The sequence below is a fragment of the Erithacus rubecula genome, assembly GCF_903797595.1.
Source record: "Erithacus rubecula genome assembly, chromosome: 6".
In the NCBI taxonomy this organism is placed as follows: Eukaryota; Metazoa; Chordata; class Aves; order Passeriformes; family Muscicapidae; genus Erithacus; species Erithacus rubecula.
The window spans coordinates 10,358,914-10,376,621 of record NC_136688.1 but is presented as its reverse complement, the minus strand read 5'-3'; positions in this window follow the sequence as shown (position 1 = coordinate 10,376,621).

Genomic DNA, 17,708 nt, shown 5'->3' with positions numbered 1-17,708 from the left:
TTCCAGGCTGTTATTGATGAGGGGATTACCTGCCTCCTTAGCGCCGCAGCTCTCCAGCGTGGGATTTGTGCTGGGCTGCGGGAGTCGGGTAAGAGGATCCCTGTTCCAGGGGGAGAGAATTCTGGATTCAGGGGAAGGGTCTCCACGGCAGATATAGGACGAGCAGGGAACACCCTGAACCCTTCACAGTGCCCACTTCGGAGAGGGAGATGGGGAATGTTTGGGAGACAGGGATGCGGTCACGTGTCTATCCTTTATCCGCCGCTGCTGCGGACTCGGGATTAGCTGCCTCCGGAGCACGGGAGAGCTCCGGCCTTTGTGGATGTGAGGAAACACTTCAAACCCGACCCCGGCACAAGGAGAGGCGCGGAGATCCAAGAGGAATTAATCCTCTCCAGCGGCGTGTGGGCCGGAGATCCGGCAAGACGCGCCCGAAGCAGGGAAGAGCTGCTGATGCCGACGGATCCGACACGCGGCTCAGCTCCGGGGTGTACAGGAATGTTGAATGTGGGAGAGGTGGCACAGCCCATTCCAGGGACACCCAGAAGTGTCCCTGTGCATCCCTGTGGCCCTGCACATCCCAGCATCTCTGTGCATCCTGGTGGCCCTGCACATCCCAGCATCCCTGTGCATCCTGGTGGCCCTGGCATCTTGGTGGCCCTGTGTTTCCCACCAGCCCTGGACACCTTGGTGGCTTTGTGGTGCTGGTGGCCCTGTGCACACTCAGCTCCAGGACAGGAATTGCTTGAGCCCGGCAGGGTGAGACCATCAGGCTCACAGGTAGCTCCAGCCATTTCCTCCCCAATTCCCTGTTTTCCTGTGCCTATCCCAGGATTCAACCCATCCAACAGCTCTGCCATCATCACCTCCAGCCTTGAAGCAATTCTGGGAAGGCAAAGCCCCTGCAAGGGGCATCCAGGGAGGGTTCCAGCTCTCCCAAACTGTAGTTCCTGCACAGGATGGAGAGGCTGGAATCTCCATGGAGTGCCAGAGGCTTTGGATGAGCAAAAGCTTTGGAACAAGTCTCACACTTGTGGCACCACAAATGCCACAAGTTCTCTGCAGATGTCCCAGTGAGGATGGCTCTGTCCAGGCTCTCAAGGCTGTATTTTTTGATCCAGACCCCGAAATTCCCAGCTTTTGTGGACACTGCATCTCCGTGGCAGCTGCTCAGCATCACAGCCTCATCTCCTGGAGCATCCTCCCACTCATGCTATTCCAGCGGCGAGATCCACGGATGCCAAGTACCCCGGGGGGCAAAATCAAAGCGGTGGGGAGCCCCCCCCAGGCCAAGCTCCCGCTGAGCTCCCTGGAAGTGGTGATCAAAGCCGACATCCACAGCTCCACATGGAGAAACGGCTCCATGTGCCAAGCCGCCAAACCGGCAGCGGAAACGCGTGCATTCCCGGGAAAAGGGCAGCGCGAGAAGGTGCCAAGCGAGCAGCGCGCTTCTCCCCCCGCCCCCCCCCAGCATTCCACCGTGCGCCGTCGTCGTGAGCTGTGGAGCCGGAGCGGGATGTGACGCCGAGCCTGGATGGGAATGGTGGCGCTGTGGAGGACCTGTGGGATGGGAAGGGATAGGGCAGGAATGTGCCGTCGGAGCAGGTCCTCGTGCTGCCGGGGTGGAGGGCTACACGGCACCGAGCGAGGTGGCCACGTTGTCACGCCGGGGCTTCCCAGATGCTGCCTGCCTGGCGCCAGGCCATTAATTCCTCCTCTTCTCATCCTCCCACTCATTTGCTCGATATTTCCCATATCTCTTATTTTTAGGATGCAGCTGAAAAGCTGCGAATTTGCAGCTTTCGCTCCTGAGCAGGATCCCGGGCACGGGGCTGGGTGGGGGGGAGCGGGGCAGGACTCCAGCGGGCACAGCAGGAAGGTGGAATCCAAGCCCTTGGCACAGGGAAAGAGAGGAGGGATGGGCATGGAGGGGGATGAGGCTTTGCTGCCATCCCTGGTAACAACCCAGTGGGCATTTTGGGAATGCTGTGAGCCAGGCTTGGCATGTCACGTGGAAGAGCTGGAGGGCTGGGCCAGCTGGGTCCTGCGGTGCCACCTGTCCACGTGCTCCCAGGGGATCGGTGGATGTGAGGGATCATTGGAAGCCCCACGGCCATCCTGCTGCCCGGCAGGATCCCGGGATGAGCCTCAGGGGAGAGGAGTGGCGCCATGGCTCAGCACCCCAGGCGTGCTCCGGGCGAGAACGTCTGCTCTCCATCTGCCTGTCTATCCGTGCGTCCCCCTCTCTGACACATCCATCAATCTCTCCATCCATCCATCCATCCGTCCATCCATCCCTCGTACACATCTGCCTCTCCATCCAGCCATCTGTCCATCCCCCGGAGCTGTCAATCCGGCTGGCTCTGCCTCCCCCACGCCGAGCTGCCAGTCCTGGGGGGCTTCGGGTGGCAGAGCCTCCCAACACCGGCCCCACCACGGCGGGCGGGGGGAGGCGAGCACTGTCCTAAAACACTGCCCTGGATGCTCCCAGACATCCCCTGTCCCCACCAGATGCCGTGCATGGATGTGTCCCTCCTGTGTCCCCTCCAGCCCTGGTGCCACCCGTTCCCCCTCCGCGGCCATGGCGAGCAGGAGCTGGGGATGGAGGGAGAATTTGGCAAGGGAAGGCGCTCCTTCCCTGGTGCCGGGCTATTTTTGGCCGAGGATTTCCGGTGAGTCGTGTGATTTCTCTGCCTCGTGGTCCCCACCGCGTCTCTCTTCCCGAGGAGCACCCAGAACACCGGAGCCCCCTCTGCTCCCGCGGTTTGCATCCATGCAAACCATCCCCATCCCCATTCCAGCCCCTGCTCCCGAGAGGACGCCGCTCGTCCCCCGGCCAGGCTGGTGCTCCACGTCATCCCCGCTCCAAAACGAGCCCTTGAGCATCGCTCCCCACCCTGGAGTCACCCCAGCCCCCCTTCCCTTGGCGCAGAATCCTCTCCTGGCGCTGGCAGCGGGCACGGAGGAGCGGGCTGGGCTCTCATCCCGAGTGGCACTGCCAGCTCTCGCGCCGTCGCCACTTAGCCTCGCGCCCCAGGGCTCTCCATCATTCCCGAGCCCTTCGGGTGACAGCAGGAGAGAGGGAAGGCAGAGAGCCAGCGGCTCCCAGGGAACAGGGGCGGGCAGGCTCCCTGCAGCCCATCCCAGCTCCACGAGCCCCCCGCTGGCTTCCCAGCTCCCAGATTCCTCCCGGGCAGTGCCCCCCAGTCACGTCACCCGGGATCCACGTGTTGGAACAGCAAGGCCACCGTGGGGACAGGATTCCTGCAGGGAGTTCAAGGATGGGGGACGCTGGGTGGCGGCCTCAGCCCTAAGACCAGGGGGTGCTGAAAGAGGAAGAGGAGGCTTGGAGGGGAACACATGGAAAGATGGAGAAGCGCAGGGAGGAGGGAGGAGGCAGAGGGGGGGAATGAAGGGCCGAGGAAGGCCCCAGAGGGAGGACTGGGGACTCAGGTGTGGGAAGGTGCCCGGGGAAGGTGGGGGTGGTGGAAATCCTCCAGCAGAACCTGATCCCGGGGCTGCATCCTCCAGGAACACACAGGCAGGGTCATCCGTGGGGCAGCAGGGATGGTCATCTTCTGTGGAGCGGGGACAGAACCCATCGACCCCCCGCAGCCACCAGCGTCCCCCAGCCCCATCCGCAGGGGAAGAACCGATAACCTCGCTTTCCCTGGACACCCGGAGCCCCCCCGGGGTGCATCCAGCGGGCTGTGCCCCCCTCGGAGGGCCGGGAGCCGGGCTGCTGTGCTGTACTGTCCCTCGGCCGCCGCGCCGGCTCCGTCCCCGCCGGCGCGACCGCTTCCCTTCAAACCTCATTAACTCCCCCCAAGGTGACCCTCTTCCTCCTGCAGCCAGGCCCGGGGACACCAGGAGGGGACGGGGAGCTGAGGGGGCACCCGGAGCGGGCAGGCGGGCGCGGAGCCTCCCGCTCCACAGCCGCGCTGGCACCCGCGGGGATGGGGTATGCTCCGCTCGGCGCATCCCAGCCCACCGCCCCCCACGCCCAGCCTGGCCCCACACACGTCCCCCAGGCCCCCTGCCAGTCACAGCCAGGGGGGTCCGTCCCCCTGCTAGGCGCTGGGGCTCTGCCCATCATCCCCGCGCTCCGGCGGCTCTCCGGAGCCGTTCCCTCGCCGGATCCATCCATAATGGATATTGTAGCTGAGCCCCCGGGGGCCGGGGGGTGGCAGCGATATTATCTGCATCTGTCTTCATTCCCCGCTCCCCCCTCCTTCCTCGGCAGGCGGAAAAGCCGCGAGATCAGGCGCTGGAAAAGCCGCCTCCAGCTCCTCTCCTGCTCCTTGGAGTCAGGGGGGATCAGCAAGACCTCCCCTGCCAGACCCCCCCGCCCGGCGAGGAGCCCCCCATCCTTGTCCTTGCTGTGCCCCAGCAGTGCTCAGGAGGGTCCTGGGACACGCCTGTGCTGGCGTGGGGAGACTGAAATGGTTGGAATTGGTGGCGACTGCTGAGACCAAGGAACCCCCATCGTGGGGGGCTCAGCACCCGCATGGAGCCCCCGCCCCCACCGCCACGGAAAATGGGACGGAGCCGCCGTGGGGGACAAAGGGCCAGGGTGAGGCCGCGGGGGATGCTCCGAGACGCCGGCAGGAGCATCCCCCGGGCTGGAGCTGAGGGGCTGGCTGGGAGGGGGACCCCGGGGGACGCAGGATGGGGGTCCCGGGTGGGGCTGGAGCTCCCGGTCCCCGCGGGCCCCGCGCGGGACGCGAGGCTGCAGCAGGTGCCCGGCTCCCGGCGAGGCCCGAGCGCTGCCATCCCTGCGCTCTTTGTCTGCCCTCCCGCCCGTCACGCTGCCTCATCCCGCTGCCAGCCCCTCCGGCGGCCCCCGCCTCGGTCCTCGCCGTGTGCCGGCTCCTTTGGAAGCTCGGCTTTTCTCCCCAGCCCCGGGGAGCTGCTCCCACGGCCGCGCCAGCCCCAGGGCGATCCAGCGCCCGCTCCGAGGCGGTGCGGGGGGAAAACAGGCAGCTGCTGCCTGGTTATTGATTCACCACCTCCAGCCGCCGCGCAGCTCTGCTCGGAACGCTTCCAGCCGGGAAAGATGGGGACGTGGGGAGCAGGGCCCCCCGGCACCTGCTGGCTGGGCTAAGATGGAGCTTTGGGGATGCGAACGTCGCCCCAAAGGGGACAGCTGGTGGCAGCAGCGGGGACAGGGATGGAGGGGGAGTGTCTGGCAGGGGGAAAGGAGGTGTCCGATGTTCCCAGAGCAAGGGGGACTTTGTCCCTGTGGCATAGAGGGCACCTTTGCGGGCGGCCCCAAGCTCTGCTTCACGCTCGGACGCGGCTCTCCTGACACATCGATTGGTGGTCCCCCAGCAGCACAGCCCCCTGCGGCTCCCCAAAAAGCCTCCAGCTGGCGGGATCCGCTTTTGGAAGTGCCTCAGCTTGATCCCAATTCCTAACACCCCAGGGCCAGCCAAGATCAGACTCCCTCGGGCGTCTCCGACCCCAGAACCAGACGGCCCTAGCAGCACCTCCGGGCTCCAAGTCACCCCCCAGATCCCTCTTTTCCTGAGCAGCAAAGTTTCCCGAATTTCCCGGCATCTTCTGCCCACCATGAAACGCAGTCTGCGCTGGGGGCCGCAGCCACTGTCCCCGCACGGTGACACGAAGCAGGAGACGAGGAGGACGAGTCTGGTGCCACCTCGGGCAGTGTTTTGGAGGGACAACATGCACTGCTTCACCCCGGGATGTAAGAGCTTGACTGGCTCTTCCCAAATTCTGCGGGGATGTGAGCTACCAGCACCCCCTCAGCCTCCATCGGGGCAGAGGACAGACCCGGCACCCCCTCAGCACCACGTCTGTAAAATCTGGGAATGGTGGGAACATCCATGGAAGCGGGCAGTGCCAGGTTACCCGCACAGGTGTGTGCACCCCCAGCACCCCACGGCTCCAGGCACAGCCGCCGCCGGTGACGTGGGAAAACTCCCACGTGATGGGAGCCCCAGCAGCCAGGGAGCACGGGGCTTGGGAAGCGGGGACGGGGGGTCTGTCCCCCCAAATCCGGCAGATCGAGCTCTGCCCTGGGAGCTTCCAGCTTGCCAAGCAGAGCTGTCAATGACACAAGCAGCCGTCGGTGGCCGTCGGGGACATCTGGCAGGGGCAAGGGGGACAAATCGGGGTCAAGTGCAAAGTTTGGAGGGGCAACAACGCAGGGGCAAATCTCGGGCACCGGGAGGGAAGGACAGCCCTACCCCGCTGCTGCCGACGGGGACAGGCTGGCGTCCCCCCTCTGCCACCCACCCGCCGGGTGACCTTGGGCCAAACAGTGCCGTGCCGAGCTCCGGGCATCCCTGCGGGGTCGCGGTGGCGCGGGAGGGAGCCGCTCGCAGTGAGAGTGCTCAGCCTGCGGCCAGGCGATAAGTTGCCCTCGAAGGCGGCTCGGCCGGAGCTGCCAAGTGCAGGGCAGCGGTGACGCCGTCACCTGCCGCGGGTGACAGCGAGTGGCGGGTGGCCGGCGCTCCCCAGCCGGCCCCAGGATCCCGCAGGCCTGGCACCTGCAGCTCTCCCCGGCGGCGCCCGCGGTCCCCGCGTCCCCGCCGGCACGTCCCCACGCCACCGCAGGACACGCTGTCCTTCTGCCCGCTCCCCGGGCCCCGGGACACGGCCGGGGACAGCTGCCAGGCCCCGCTGATCCGCATCGCTCCGGCAGCATCGCTGTGTCTCCGCACCGGCTCGGGCACCCCCAAAACCTCCCCTCCAGCGTCCCAGATTCCCTGGTGCGGGGCCGACTGCTGCCTTCCGAGCATGAGCTCAGCAAATCCGCGCCCGAGAAAGCCCCTTCCCCAGCCGCCCACCCCCGCGTGTCCCGGTGTCATTCCGGAGGTGCAGCAGGACGGGGCTGGGGGACCCCCAGAAGGACGGAGGGGGCGGGCGGTGAGGAGCAGGGGTGCGCTGACCGATGGATGCTGGTCTGGATGCCGAGATTTGGGGCTCTCCCGGGGGTCTGGGGGTTTGCTGGAGGTCTGAGGAGCGGGATACTGCCCCCGGGGCTTGGGGTGTCCCGGGGGGGATCCGGGGCTCCAGCAGCTCCGCAGGGTGAGGAGAGGGGGGATGTACTGGATGTTCGTCTGGGCGTCAGCATCCGGCGGGATTTGGGGCTCGCCCCCTGTTTTTTGGGGGGCTGGGGAGCAGGATGCTGCCCGCGGGAATTGGGGTGTTGCCGGGCGGGGGGTGTCGGTGGCTCCGGCAGCTCCGCAGCGCGGTGACAGCGGCGGCGGTGACTTTCTCCCCAAACTACCGTAACTCCCGGGAAGGCGCGGGGGGGAAGCGGGCAGCGGCCACGGCGGATCCCCGGGGGGGGCGAGCGGCCGGCCACCCCCGGCGCGTGTCCCCCGCGTCCTGCGTGTCTCCGTCCCCCCCTCCCCGGCGGCCCGGGGCTCACCTGCGCTGGCAGCCTCCGGGTGCAGGTACATGGTGGCGGGCGGCGGCGGGGCGCGGCGGGGCGGCGGGGCGGCGGCTGCCCGGTGCAGCGGGGCCGCGGCTCATCAGACGGCGGCGGAGGCGGCGGCGGGAGGGGGCGGCGGGGCGGGGGGCGGCGGCGGAGCGGCGGGGGCCCGCATGCGGCGGCGGGGGGCCGGGAGCCCCGCGGAGCCCGTGCTGGCCGCCCGCTGCTGCGGGGTGCGCGCGTGTGCGGGTGCGTGTGCGGGTGTGTGCGGGTGCGTGTGCGGCGCGATCCTGCATCCACTTGCTGCTCGCTGCTGGCGGGATTGGAAACTGCAGCCGCCGGGAAGGGAGGAGGGAGCGGAGCGGCGGGGGGGCGGGGGGGGGTTCGGGGATGCGCACGGAGAGAGGGGGACACTCGTGGGGTGGTGACACCTCCCGAGGTGACGCCCTCATTGGCCCTCACTCGAGGCGCCGATAACGCGGCTTGCGGGGCCGCGGTCCCCCCGATCCACGCGTCGCACCCGCGTGGGGAAGGGGACACGCGTGGCATGGGCCAAAAACGGGCGGGCCGAAACAGGGGCGGCACAGAGGGCCGCCCGCCCGTGTTCTCACGGTGGCATTCCCTGGGAAGGCCGAGCCCGCCCCGGGTCCTTCCGCACACGCGTGGGGTCGCGCGGGACCCCTGCTGGCCCCCGCAGGCTCCGTGTGCCGCTCCCGGGCAGAATCCAGGCCGCGTTTTGGCGGAGCCGGGGCGCGGCGGGCGCTGCGGGCGCGGCGGGCGCGGCGGGCGCCGGAAAACACGGAGTGGATTTCACGGAGCTCTCTCCCATTATCCCCCACATCATCCCTCAAAGGCAATTCCCGGCCCCTCCGATCGGGTCTCAGGGGTGCTGGCCTGAGGACCCCCTGGGTGCTAGGGAGCGCCGCCAAGGAGGAGACCCTGCTGATGCAGGATTTGCCCATGGATAAAGGCCACAGTAGGGGGAAAGATGATGGAGACTGGGGTGGAATCGGGAATCGTGCCGGCTCCCGCTCTCTGCAGGGGTGAGAGGATCAGAGATCCATCCCAGGATGGGAGACTCGTTCCGGGATGGGACAATGGGGCTGGGACACTCCTGGCTGGCCTAGGACTACTGGGAACTTCCAGAGGCAGAGCCCAACCTGGCTTTGTGGAATGACACTCGGACCAGGTGACCTTTAGAGGTCCCTTCCAACCCAAACCGTTGGGAATCAGTTGGAATCTCTCTGGAGTCGTACCGGGCTGGGAAAAGGCAGGAAACCACCGCAGCCATGGTTTGGAAGCTCTTTGGGGAACTAATATGGGACTTCCCTTGCTCCTAGGCTAGGCTCGGAGCAAGGAATGAAGCAGGAAATATCTCCTCTTAAAAACCCTGAACTGGGAGGCACTGGATTAAGGGATGGGGCTGAACTGGGCAGCAACGGTGACTCCCCAGTGCCGTGGAATTGCCTGGGCGGGGAATAAGGGGTAAGGGATGAGGGATCTGGTCTCGTGTGCCTGACTCAATCCCAGTGATCCTCCCCTGGGCATGGGGGCTTCTCCCAGCACCTCGGCGCTGGGCCAGCCACATCCCACTTTGGAAAGCCGGCTGGGAGCCGCGTGCCAGGCAAACTCCGGCACGTACATCCTTGGCAAAACTCTTCCAGTGAGGGGGAGCGGTGCCAGCCTGCTGCCAGCCTTCCTGGCACTCCGGATGGGCTGGGAAAAGGGCACCTCTCCGCCCCTCTGTGCTCCGGGGCTGGCGGAGCATCCTCCCGTAGCCACGGTGCTTTATTTTGATTTTGGAATGATTTCTGCCCCTTTCGTGGCAACCTTCTCATGGAGCCCTTGGCAGCGGCCCTGGCTTTCACTCGGCTCCTCTCCGCTCGCTTCCCACACACTCCAGCGAGCTCTGAAATCCCCATCCCCGCACGCACAGCCAGCCCGGCAGCTCCGTAACCTCCCGCTCCCACTCAGCCGCTCCCGCCGTCACTTCCAGCGGGGCCAGGTGGGTGGAGAACGCTGCTGAGTCACGGGCTCCGACGCCCGCCGCGCCCCGGCACCTGCCCGCGAGAATCCTCCTGCTTCCCGGGCCACTGTGGAAGGAGAAAAGTTAGCCCGAAGCAGGGCCCTGTGAGTCCCCGGTGCCACCACTGCCAATTCAAACTCTAGGCACCCCAAATCCTTGGGCAACTGGACGCCTGCATTCCCAGATCCGTGGGGATTGATCCCTAAATCCCTACCAACCTAAAGCTCTGGATGTCTGAAGCCTCTGCCATTCTAAATCCCTGGGCACACCAAATCCCAGCCCAGCGTGTCCCTGCTGGGCAGGAAGATACTCCTGCGTCTCCAGGATGTCTCCCAATCGCCCGCTCAGAACTCCCTGAAAAGGCACATTCTGCTGCTTGGCTGCTCCAGAAGGAGTCATCCCGCTCCTTTCTCCTCATTTTCCCTCTTTTTTGGGGGAGAGAATGGATATTTTCTCTTCTCCCTCCCCACCCAACGGAGAGAGAACCTTTCCCTTTTTATTTATTACCCCTCGCTGGAGCTGTTTATCCAAATTAATCTCCGTGCCGAGGCCAAGCCGGGGGTAATTCCATGGAAAACGAGCAAATTTTCGGAGCCTAACGGGAGCAATTACAGGGGGTTAGGAAGCGAACTATTCCTCAAGTCGGACATGAGCGGGCGGTGACCCGGCGCTTGTCACAGCTAATAAAGATGTTAATGAGCCGGCAGCGGCACCCGGCTGCTGCTCCCATTGTTCCCATCGCTCCCTGTTCCCGCTTCGCTGCGGAAGCAGGGCCGTGTTTGCCTTCGCTGTGCAAACACAGCGCGGGGCAGAACCGGTCCGGCGGCCGGGCGGGATCCGCCGAGCTGCCCCGGGCGGCTCCCGGTGCGCATCCCGGGAGAGGCCCCGGGGGGTGCGGGGGTGGCCATGGGAAGGGGAGCGGCGGAGATTGGCTCCCGGGCGATGCTCATCCTCCCGTGTGTTATTCCATGAGTGGATAAATGATGGACAAGCTCGCTGGCCCGTGGATGAGCAGCGCAGCGGATCCGCGGGCTGTGGATCCGCAGGGAAGGCTGGAAGCCCACCCGTGAGGGCAGTGGGAAGCGGGGAATGCAGCAGAACCTCAGCCAGGCCTCCCTCGCTGAATGGGAATAATTATCCCCGTGGCGACTGGGTATCCTCTGGATATTTTAATTACGGAGGGAGCATCCGTCGTGTGGCAGAGTCGCCCGGTGCCACATTTGCCAGCGGCTCCAAGGGACATTCCCGCCGTGGCCGGCACTGTTTGCCCTCGGCGCATTCTCCCTGTTCTCCAGCCCTTTGGAGCTGCTGGAGTTTTCTGTGCCTGTGGCACGCCAGCACGTCTCTGAGTGGGACCAAAGTGTGGTGGCTGCCAGAAAAGGCACGCTGGGAATTTTGGGGTCTTCCAGTTAGAGCTTGAAGCCATCAGGAATATGGGTGGAGAGCTTGGGATGCTCTAGCACAGAACTGGGAGATCACCCATCCAGCCCTGGAGCCACGCTCTCCATCCAAGGAATTTATTCCTGCTCTTCTACCAGGCAGAAAAATATTAAAAGAACAAAAGAATCGGAGCCAGGAGCATGGATTATAATTCATGTGGAATGCTGGGGATGGAGAGAGATGAGCCAGGGTGGGTGGCCATGGGGGATGTCACATACTCCCTGTCCTCCTACCATTCCTACTGTACCATGCCACCTCATTCCTACTCCATGGTGCCACACGGTCCAGTTTGAGGTGTTTATAAACGTCACCTTCCCAATGCTCCTTGTCTATTTGGGATAATTTTGGATATGAATCCTTCTGGCTGAGCCTTCCTGCATCCCAGAGGCAGCTGCCTTCCCAATGTTAAAGTGGTGCCTGGTTCCACAGGGGTGGCCTGGATGCTGGAACAGGGAGAAAAGCTCTGGGCCCTCCGGCATCACCAGGGTGCCTGGAAAGCTCTGAGGAAAGCCGGGAAAGGCGGCAGGTGGAGGCTGAAGGTCACGACATGGACTTTGCCCCTGGGAGCAGCTGCTCGGCAGGTGAGACGGGATCCGAGACTGCGCCACAGGGCTCGGATCCTTCCTGCTGGCTCTGAGCCCGCGGCAGCCACGGGATGCAGGAGAACCTCATGTGGAACCAGGAGACCCTGCAGTGGATTTGGGCTAGGGATGCATGGATCCTGCCTCCCAAAATCCTGCGGAGACAGAAGGGTTTGTCCTTCCTGGCAGCTCAAAGCCAGGTCGTGCCGGGGTCCTTCTCCGCAGCCAATTTGGGATCAGGTTTCGATCGATGGAGTCGCTCCAGCCCCGCTGCCCTGACTCAGCAGGGCCCAACTCCCAGAGTCCCCGCTGTGCCTTTGGATCCTGACTGGGGAGGCCAGAAGCAGCCGGGAAGGGGTTTGGGAGCGATTGATGCTCCCAGCGCTCAGAATGTTGTCCCAGGGGAAGTCGGGAATGGTGACACAGGGTATCTGGATAATCCCACTCTGCATTCCAGGTGCTGCCAGGGAAAGAGTCATGTTAGGACACTGCCTGGGAGTGGTTTTCCTCCCCTTCCAAATCCTGTTGAACCCTATCCTTCCACCCGCTGCTTTCCCAGCCCTTCAGTGCTGGCTTTGGATCATCTTTTTTTCATGAGCGCCGGCAGTCGATGCCTGGGAAAGGCAGAGCTGGAAGAAACTGCCCTTGGACACTCTGGCCAGGGAGGGAACAGTGCAGGCACTGCCCTTACCCTGTCCATTCCAAAGTGCTCTGGTGCTGCCAACATGGAGCCAGGAGCTCTCAGCACATCCCAAACCACTGCTCTCCACATCCTGATGCTGGATAATTTGCGGAGCACGGCTCCGTAATGAGCAATGACCCCTATTAGCCGAGTTCTCCGGCTCCTCAGGAGTTCCCAAAGTGCCTCTCCACGGGTTTTTTTTTTTTTTTGGGGAGGATGGAAAGGCCGAGTCACTGTACAATTAGGTATAAATCATTACTGCATTGGATGGATGGATGGATGGATGGATGGATGGATGGATGGATGGATGGATGGATGGATGGATGGATGATGAGCAGTTTTGATTCCCATGGCTGTGAGGGCAGGGATGAAGTCAGTGGGATCAGGGTAAATCAGACAGAGATATAAAATGAAGGATTTGCTTGAAAATCAGACAGGAAAGGGCTGGTGAGAGATGTTCCTGTTGCACCCTTTGTGCTGACCAGCAGCTCCATGGATTTCTCCCACACCTGGGAACCTTTGCGCAGCCACCTCGGATTCGTTGCTTCCTCAGACACAATTTGGGGTGAACCCTCCTTCCAAAGCCTTGGAGAGGCCTGGATTTTCCCTCTGAAGGCAGCAGCAGGGTGGACACAAATAGCCTGGATAAGCCTGTGGAATAGATCCCATCTGGAAATGGGATTTCATGGTCCCAGGGTGATGCCAAGACACAGCCGTGCCCCATCCCCATTCAGTGGGGAGAAAATCCCACAGAATCCCAGCAGCTCAAGCTGGGCAGGGAGATGGAGTGAATGCTGCTTGAATATCCCAAAAAACTCTGGCTGCACAAAGGACTCTGGGAAAACCATGAATGTTGGGAATTCATAGCAAGCCAGGGGTGGAGGAGCACCGGAAGGCGATGGCACAGGGGTGATGATCCATGGCCTACGCTGCCACATCCGCTTGTTATCCAAACATCTCCGTCCTGCCGCAGGCGCCAGAGCAAAGTCCAGGAGAGACGGCTGGAAAAACCTCCAGCACCTGTCTGTGATGGATGCAGAAAGGCAGGATTGGAACAGTAGGAGAAGCAGGGAGGAGGGAGGCTGATCCCATGCCAAAAGATGGGAAGAGCCAAGGTGGGAATCCACCTGATATCCTGGCCTGGAGATAAACAGCTGCTTGTGGAGGCACTTAATGGCTGGGAGGAGGGATTTAATGGCCAAGGATTGTTGGGAACAGCTTGTGCCAAACCCCTCTAACAGCTCCCATGTAATCAGGGACAAGATGAGCATTAAGGTGGCTTCCAACCCCAACCATTCCAGGATTCCGGGATCTTCAGCTGCTTGGGAAAGGGCCAGTTTCTCAGTGTGAGCACCACAGCTGAAGATTATGGAATTTTGGAATGATTGGGATGGAGAGGGTCTTAAGTGTCATCTCATTCCAGCCCTCTGCAATGGGCAGGGACACCATCACTTGCTCCAAGCCCAATCCAAGGTGTCCTGGAACACTTCCAGGGATTAGGCAGCCACAGCTCCTCAGGGCCTCCGCAACCTCCCAGGGTTTCATCCCATCCTCTGCGCTGGGAAGATGGGACACAGCAATCCCAATCCCATTTTATCCCTCCTCAACACCCCAGAGCCTCTGGATCTCGATTTAGTGGGACGGGAGGATTTGTGTCCTGCAGAGGGAAAGAGGACACTGGAAAAGGCTGGTTCTGCTCCATACCAAGTCCCCAGCACTCAGCCCTGATCCAAACTCAGCGGCCATCCCAGGAATGCTGTGTGTTGGAGAGGGAGAGCTCCGGCCCCAGCTCTGGCTCCGGCTCCGTGCCAGCCGCTGGCAGATGTTGGGACTCCGGGCTCCCTGCACGCTCCCGCAGCCCGCGGCTCCGCAGCCACGCTCCGCTGCCCCGCCCTGCCGCTCTCCGCTCCCCGAGGCCGGCAGCAGATGTCCGGCACCGGCCACCTCCGGCACGCTCCACAGATTCCCAGCTCCTGGCACGGAGAGCGCCAGATGGGCTTCCCGATGCTCCAGCGCAGTGCGGGAAAGCAATTCCTGCCGCGGCAGGGAGCGCCGGGATGATGAACCCGCTCTCCTGCCCTACCCGCTATTCCCACACGGAGATGGAGCCGCTCCACGGCGCAGCAGGCTGTCTGAATTCCCAAAAAGGATTTGGAAGGCAGCAGGATCCCGCCAGCGCTGTCGAGCACCTGCTGCCTTCCCTGGATGTGTGATCCTTGTGGGTATTTTGGGAATGGGCCATTTCATTGCCTGGATGAGGACTTGCAGCGCTCCAGCAGCGCCTGTCGCTCTTCCTGATTCCTCTCCAAGAGCTGGGAAGGAGAGGGAGGTCTTGATATTCCGGAGGCTCCAGAGGCATCCCTGCGGCTGGGGTGCATCTGTGATGTGTGATAGGGGTTTTATTGGGAAGTGGAGAGGACGCTGGGAGGGATTAGACTAGTGGGAGTATTTGCTGTTCCCTGGTTTCCCGCAGGGAATTCTCCATGCACGGAGGCACTCCAGGTTCGGATGGGATGAGCTGGGACAGTGCCAGCACTTAATTGGGCTCCGCTGGGTCTTGCCCTCATTAGTGGCCCCTGTCCATCAAGAGTCCACACTTGGAGGGAATCCTTCCTGGGTGAGTGGGAGAGGGATGGGATGGGATGGGATGGGATGGGATGGGATGGGATGGGATGGGATGGGATGGGATGGGATGGGATGGGATGGGATGGGATGGGATGGGATGGGATGGGATGGGGTATTTGTGCCCATCTGAGGAGCCCCAAGCAGGGCTTCCCCAACCATCGCTGATATTTTGGAATTTCAAGTGTGGATGAGCTCCCACTCTCTAGTGTCCAGCAGGAACACACCCAGGGCAGATTTTTCCAATTGGGAAGTGCAGAGGGAAGCACTGATGCTGAGCTCAGCCCTGCTGGGCTCCATGGAGTCTCCCCATCCCAGGGTGCTGTGGGAAGGAGGCATGAGGATGGCACATCCCACAATCCCAGCCTGACTTTCCTCCAGGAACAGGAAAGGCGCCTCTTCCTCTTCCTTCCAACCTCATCCTGAGTATCCCACCCCATTCTGAGCCCCATCCTGCTCTGGGGAACTCCTCCCTGTGTGATTCATCCCGCCGGGATCCCCCTCCTCAGCCGAGTGTCACCGGCTGACGCAAATCCTCCCACCCCAATCCCAGGAGCCGGATTTAGAACGGCTCCTCTGGCGGTGCCAGGGAGGATCCGACAGCCCGGCTGCCAGCGGGAATGGGATGGGGATCCATCCTGGAGGAGTTGGGAGTGCAAATCCCACGGAGGGTGTGATGGTTGGGGCTGGGCAGGAGCGAGAATGCAGGCGCCCATCTTGGAGATGCTCCCACTTCACTCATACCAAGAGTCTCAATAGGGATGGGATGGGATATGGGGTGGGATGGGAAGAGAAAGGATGGGAAAGAATAAGACGGGATGAGAAGGAGTGGGAAATAATGGGATGGGCCATTATCCCAGCACACAGGAACCATCCATGTGGAAGCCCCAGGGTGGCAGCACCAGGCAGGAGCTGGAGCAGCTTCTGGAGAACTCTGGTAAAATCCCATTCTGAATCCAGCCCTTCCTGAGTAGTTTTCCACAGGGACGAGATGTGGGTCCTGAGGCGGGAGAACGGAGCAGGAGAACGGAATCCCTGGAATGCAGCCCTGGGAATGGGTGTGAAGGGCCAAGGAAGTTCCATGAGGAACTCTGGGATGCGCTGGGAACATCAGGATCCCCTGGGAAGAGCACCAGGATGCACCAGCAACCCTGTGACACTGGGAATGGTGGGAGCACTGGGATACACCAGGAGCATTGGGATGCATTAGGAGCATGGAGAGAACAGAAAGATTTACTGGGACCACTGGGATGGACTGGGAGCATGAGAACGCATGAGAGGGGTGCTCCAGGAGCACTAGGGGTTCTGGGAACAGAAGGAACACTGGGATGCACCAGGAACACCGGGAACCCTGAGGACAGTTGGGATGATCGGGAGTTCTGGAAGCACCAGGATTCCTGGGGATACAGGGATGCTCCAGGAGCACTGGGATGTCTGGGAACACAGGGAGCACTGGGACGGAGCGGGATGGAGCGGGATGCAGCGGGATGGGGCGGGATGGAGCAGGATGTAGCGGGATGGAGCGGGATGCGCCGAGAGCCCCGGGATGCGGCGGTGCGGTCTGAAAGCTCCTCCTCGTGGCTCCCGGGGAGAACTACCGGGAGAGGCCCGGGATACACGGGAGAGCCCCGGGGCAAGGGCCGGGACGAGGGGCCGGGACATGGAGAGTCCCAGCATCCCGGGAAACATGGGGAGACGGGAATTCCAGGATGGAACGAACTTCCCTGTCCCCTGTCCCTGGGACGGGGCCGCATCCCGGCTCTCCTGCCATGGGAACACCGCCAGCGGGGACCACTCCCCACACAGAGCCACCAACCATCCCGGAAAAACCCGGAGCGCCACCGGGACCGGGGGTTCTGGGAAGGCTCGATGTTAATGCATGGAATGTGATTTCAGGCCACGGTCCTGGCTGATCCAAGTGTGGGAGAGAGGCGGGAGTGGAAAATCACTTCTGCTGCGAGCAGCAATTCCTTTATTTTTCCTTCTGCTGGCAAAGGTACTGAAAATGAGAGAGAGAGAGAGGAGGAGGAATGGGAACATCCAGGACCCTCAGGGCAGCTGCAGCTGTGCTTCCAGAGAGCATTCCATGGATGGCCAAACGGACTGCACCCCAGCCCAGCAGCTTGCTGCTCCTCCATGGAGATGTCCCTAAAGCGGTGGGAATACCCAGGAAACCCTCCTAGGGAGCAGGGCCTGGCAGTGTCACAGGGATGTTGGGAAAGGAGGGGGCAGGTGCAGGATTGGGGTAATTTTGGGAGCCAGTGGTGGGGCTGTGCTTGGCTCATCACCTTTCACACCAGGATGTGGCAGGATGTGCCATCATTGGGATCACTCCCAGTCCTGTTATCCGGGAAAGGGTCTCCTCCCTGCTCCATGCTGTGCCCTCCAGTCAGAGCTCCACAAGGAAAAATCAATACCTGACTTCCAAAAAAAGCAGCTGCTGGTGGCTTTTTATAGCAACCTGTCCCATTTGCATCCTCCCTCAGCCCAGGCCCAGGGAGCCCGACCTCTGGCTAAATTAGCTGCGAATTCCTGAGGGAAACAGCCTTGGAAAAGCAGGGAGGGAGCTTGGTCGTGCTGGAATATTCTACCACAGCCACCCTATCCATTGCTCCTTGCTGGTTTCCACAGGGAGGAAAGTCCCTGATGGGATTGTCCTGCTCCTGGAGCACAGCTGGGCAGTGAGATGGGGTGGCTGCCAGCAGTTCCAGCCCCCCTTTCCCTTGGGATTGCTTCTCAGAGGGAAAAAGGGATGTGGGAAGGAGGAGAATCTGGAGCCAGATTTTCCCTGCCCCAGTCAGGGAGATGGAGCAGGGAGAGGGATGGCCAGAAAAAATCTGGGATGGGGAGATGCTGACCCTCTTCCCCTGCAGAAATCCCACTTGTATTCCATGGATTACGGAGGTGCTGAGGCAGAGGAGCAGAGCAGAGGGAATATTTAGGTCACAGTAAATG